The following is a 6000-nucleotide window of genomic DNA, read 5'->3' as shown; positions in this document are numbered from 1 at the left end:
CGTGCACAGGATATTTCTTCTCATGGGGCTTTAGCTTACATGAGGCATATGCAATAACTCGTTCCTCTTGTATCAATATACAAACCCAAGCCAACGCGTGAAGTGTCGCAATACACAGTATACATCCCCGAACTGGAAGGCAACACAAAGACTGGTGCAGTGGTCAAAGTTGTCTTGAGCCTCTGGAAGCTCGTCTCATAATCATCGGACCAACGAAACTGAGCACCCTTCTGGGTCAATCTAGTCAAAGGTGCTGCAATAGATGAGAAGCCCTCCACAAACCGACGATAATAACCTGCTAACCCCAAGAAGCTTCTGATCTCGGTCGCCGAAGTAGGACGAGGCCAACTCTGAACTGCCTCAATCTTCTTAGGATCCACCTTAATACCTTCGCTTGATACCACATGCCCCAAGAATGCCACAGAATCAACCCAAAACTCACACTTGGAGAACTTAGCGTATAGCTTCTGCTTCTGTAAAGTTCGAAGCACCACTCTCAAATGCTGCTCGTGCTCCTCTATGCTACGTGAGTAAATCAAAATGTCATCAATAAAGACAATGAAAAACGAATCAATATAAGGCTTGAACACCCTGTTCATCAAGTCCATAAACGCCGCTGGGGCCTTAGTCAAGCCGAAGGACATCACTAGAAACTCATAATGGCCTTATCTAGTATGGAGAGCAGTCATTGGAACATTTGAGTCCCGAATCCTCAACTTATGGTACCCTGATCTCAAGTCGATCTTGGAGAACACCCTAGTACCCTACAACTGGTCAAACAAATCATCAATATGCGGCAACGGGTACTTTTTCTTAAGGGTGACCTTGTTCAACTGGTGGTAATCAATGCACATCCGTATAGTCCCATCTTTCTTCTTCACAAATAATACTGATGCACCCCAAGGTGATACGCTCGGTCTGACGAACCCCTTGGCTAGCAACTCCTCAAGCAGTTCCTTTAACTCCTTCAATTCTTTCGGAGCCATACGGTATGGTGGGATAGATATAGGCTGGGTACCTGGAGCCAAGTTAATACAAAAGTCGATATCACGATCTGGTGGCATGCCTGGAAGATCAGAAGGAAACACATCGGAGAATTCCCAGACTACCGATACTGAATCAATCGCCGGAGGCTCTGCAATAGTATCCCAAACATAGGCTAGATAAGCCAAACAACCCTTCTTGACCATGTGTCGAGCCTTCATAAAAGAGATAATTTGACTAGATGTGCTGACAGACAAACCTTTCTACTCTAATCTAGGCAACTCTGGCATCGCTAAGGTTACAGCCTTGGCATGACAATCCAGGATAGCGTGATATGGAGATAACCAGTCTATGCCTAGGACGACCTCAAATTCGGTCATATCAAGCAACAGAAGATCCGCTCTAGTCTCATAACCACATAATGTAACCACACACGACCGGTAGATTTGATCCACTATAACAAAATCTCCCACAGGAGTGGACACATAGACATGAGTGCCCAAGGACTTACGAGGAATATCCAGAAAGTGAGTAAATAGAGTTGACATATACGAATAGGTAGATCCTGGATCAAATAATACTGAAGCATCCCTACCGCAGACATAGATAATACCTGTGATCACAACATATGATGCCACTGTATTTGGTCAGGCCGGAAAAGCATAAAATCTGGATGGAGCGCCACCTGGATGGCCTCCGCCTGCCTGACCTCCACCTCTGGGACGACCCCTACCCACCTGCCCTCCGCCTCTGGGCGGCCGGATGGTTGGTGCGGCTACTGGAGCTTTAATCATGGGTTGCTGACCCTGCTGCACTGCCTTGCCCCGGAGTCTGGGGCAATGCCTCTTCATGTGACTAGGATCCCCGTACTAATAACAACCTCTCAGAGCGGTGGACTGCTGCCTTGAAGTATGACCCTGATGGTCTGAATACCCCCGAAAGGACCCTGGATGGTTGGTGGGCGATATGAACTCTCTGGCATGGCACTAAAGTAGGCACTAGAAGAATCCTGATAACTAGAGTACCCACTGAAAGAACCCTGAAGAGCTGGCGGGCGGTAATAAATCTCCGACATAGCGCTGAAATAGGGTCACGCCGGAATACCCGAGGAGGTGGTGGTGCCGGACATGGGGGCCTGCTAGGCTGACCCCTCCCAAAATGACCTCTGCCCCTAGTCGGGGCACCTCTGAACTCTCCAGAAAACGGGACCTCTTATCCCGCTGCATCTGCTCTCTACCCCTCTGACGGTAACCCTCAATCCTTCAAGCAATCTCTACTACCAACTTATAAAAAGTCCCCATCTCAACCTCCAGGGCTATAGTAGCCTGAATACCTGAGTGCAACCCCGCAACATACCTCTGCACTCGCTCCGCCTCAGTAGGAAGTATCATAAGTGCATGGCGAGACAACTTAGAGAATCGCCTCATAATCGATCACTGACATCGGACCCTGCTCGATCCGCTCGAACTGACACCGCAACTCTTCCCTCTGGGAGGGTGGAATATACGTGTCCAAATATAAGTGGGTGAATTGGTCCCAAGTCATAGGAGGAGAATCTACTGGTCTGCCAAGAAGATAACCTTCCACCACCTACGTGCGCTGCCCTCCAACTGAAAGGTAGTGAAATCTACCCCGTGAGACTCCAATATTCTCATGTTATGCGGTCTGTCCCTACACCTATCAATAAAGTCCTAGGTATCCTTATGTCACTCATCCTAAAAGACCGGAGGGTGAATCCTAGTACATCTGTCCAAGAGCTTCTGTGGCTAGCCGACCGCAGCTGGTCTAGGCTCAGGTACAGCCGCTGCAACTGGCTGGGCCCCGCCCATGGGTAGTGTACCCGGGGTCCGTTTATACGGTAGCTGCATGCCCAGGTGCATGAGCAGTAGGGTCTATGCTCCCCCTCCCGCCCGTGATGTGGCTGGGTCTACTGGAAAAAACTAGCCCGGGTCATAGAATCCATGAACCGCATCATACGACCCATGACCTCCTGAAAGCCTAGTGTTGACGTGAAATATGCCGGGGCTGGCTCTATTGCGGGCACCCTGCCCTGCTCCTCAACAATGAGATCCTCCACTAGATCTATTGGTGGTACAACTAGGGCAACTCTGGGACGTCCTCATGCTAGTGCCCTCCCCTAACCTCTACCTCGACCTCTAGACACAGCGGGAGCAGCCCCCGAGTTTGGAACATTTGCTGCGCGCGTTCTCACCATCTGTGAGGGAATAAGATAAAGAAACTTAGTACACCATCAACTGCACGATAGGAGATGAACAAGAGTAGTTTCCTAACACCCTATAGCCTCTTGAAGATAGGCACGGACGTCTCCGCATCGATCCGCAAAACTCTATTAGGTATGCCCATAACTTGTGAGACCTACGTGAACCTAGTGCTTTGATACCATGTTGTCACGACCCAACTTCATCATAGGCCGTGATTGCGCCCAACACCATTATTAGGCAAGCCAACACTAATAGATCTAGTGATTTCCACTTTTAATATGTTTGCAAAGTGAATAACTTTTCGTATTTATGAGTGCAAATCGAAGTCATAACAATAAATCCAAAATGATAAGTCTACTAGTGTGTGCCAAGACCTAGTGTCACAAGTGTATGGGCTACTAGCAGAATATACAAAAGAATACTAGTCTACTGTCTCAAGAAAATAGACAGAAATATAAATCCAAAAGAGAGACTCTAATTGCTGCTGAACGGCTCGGAAGGGCAGCTCACCGTGTAGTCTCGAGCTAGAAGTCAAGCGTGCGCGTCGGGCTGGTAACCAGATGCACCTGCCTCAGTTCCTGCACATCAAGTGCACAAGTGTAGCGCGAGTACGTTAATAACGTGTACCCAGTAAGTATCTAGTCTAACCTAGAAGAAGTAGTGACGAGGGGTCGACTTCGACACATACTAAGGGCCAAAACATAATAATATGAAGTTCTAATAAAACAAGTAATGTACAATAATAATAGAGCTCAAAACAGGAAGTAAGTAAGCAAATCCTTCTTTCAAGTAAGAATCAAACAACACCATCTCAACTGTAATTTATCCTTTCTACCAACACTGATAAGCCTTCGAGTCAAAATTCTCACCTTTCATTCATCTCCAAAAGACCCGATTCTAAATCCATACCCGGTATCAGTCTCAACTAGCTTCGGCAACTCAGGCCTACACTCGTAAGGTATAACCACACAACGTGACACACCACACATAGGCCTATAATAACATTTCTGATCACAATAGCTGCCTGTAATCAAAACCAGCAACGACAATTAGCCGCATATCCGTTAGCAACCCATTTCAAACCTCCACAACGCTGACAATGATGCAAGAAACACGAAGACCTCATAACTATACACCCAGATCAACAAGCCATATCTAACGCCACCGGGCACACACCCCGTAAACTAAAACTCAATTAAGAACAAGTCGAAAATGACTTAATATGTAAAGAGAAAGACATAAGAGAAATATCAAACAAGCCAGTCAAGCACAACTCTCTATCAGTACCATACTATAATCCAATTTAAAAAGGAAAAATCAAAGTACATGGACAAATCATAAGGATCTCATCCTGATATAACTTTCCACCGTGGCACACAACCCAACTCAAACATATCACATCACATGAAATCGCGAGTGTCTCACCCTCAATTCTGAATCACAGGTCGAATACACATCATATCAATCGAAATCTTCCACTAACTAAATTCTGCAAATAAAATCACAACACTTACTGAACTCTCACCCCGGTAGAGTATCAAATCACAAATCGTAACCAAATTACTCAGGAATCCCATCAAACCGACCATAATGGACAAAAGAAATTCACTTCTAGCCTCGTAACTCTCAATAATGGGTAAAAACAAACGAAAGACATGTGCTACCACTCATAGAATTTCCCAATAGGGGCAAACACATACACATAATACTAAGTCATGAACTCACCCATAGGTGGAGCAACAAATAAGGTGACTCACCCCGATAAGCAAAACCAAATCAAAATATGAATGATGCCCCTCTATAACAAATTAAAAGCATACCTGTATGACATCATATTACGCAGCGGCTTCAAGTCTGCTATGTGAAACACATCAACGGGCCTGGCCTCCCCCTCTTGGGCGCCCTCTACTCGCCTGAATACTCCGTTATGACACATCTGTCCAGAGTCTAGGACAATCTCTCCCCCATGTGGCTGGTATCTCCATATTCGAAACAACCTCTCTACTGACGTGGTTGTCGGAACTGTGCGGTACGAGTACTCTCAGACCTATGAGTACCTGAAACACCATGCGAAGTCAGAAGTGCAAACTGAACTAGCTAACCCACAAAACCTCTACCATGTCGTACCCTGCCTACAAAATAAGGACCAGTGGATCTCTCCGGTCTACGAGGCCTCCTCTCCTCCATGTCCTCCCTCTCTTAACCTTGCCTGACCGCTCTCTCATAGCCCTGCCTGTCCTCACTCTCCTGATCCCACATGCCCTCTACTCGGCGAGAGATCCCTACCACCTGCTAAAATGAAACATCCGACTCTAACTATAGCGATAAAAGTAGGTGCATGTCTGGCCTAATCACTGAACCTAAAAGCATACTCTGATACTGACATAGTGCCCTGGCGCAACTGCTCAAACTCTGTGTGCCATGCGTCCCGAAGGGACTGAGGTACAAACTCTATCAGGACCATCTCTGAAAACTGAACCCATGTATGTGAAGCTGGCTCGGTCGGGCTACCCAACTCATATGCCCGCCACCACTGATAAGCCGCTCCCCTGAGCTGGAACGTAACAAAAGCAACCCCACTTGTCTCCACAATACCCATAGTATAAAGAATGCAGTGACACTCCTACAGGAAATCCTGGGCATCGTCTATCGCTAATCCACTGAAGGTAGGAGGGTAGTACTTCTTGGACCTCTCAAGTCTAAGTTGTTCTTTCTCAGATGTTGCTGCCCTAACCAAGGGCTGAACTGGGACCACATGCTGTGTCGCCATGACACCTAGAACCTGACCAATATG

This window comes from Nicotiana tomentosiformis, chromosome 2 (genome assembly GCF_000390325.3).
Source record: "Nicotiana tomentosiformis chromosome 2, ASM39032v3, whole genome shotgun sequence".
Classification (NCBI taxonomy): Eukaryota; Viridiplantae; Streptophyta; class Magnoliopsida; order Solanales; family Solanaceae; genus Nicotiana; species Nicotiana tomentosiformis.
This window is presented reverse-complemented; position numbering follows the sequence as displayed.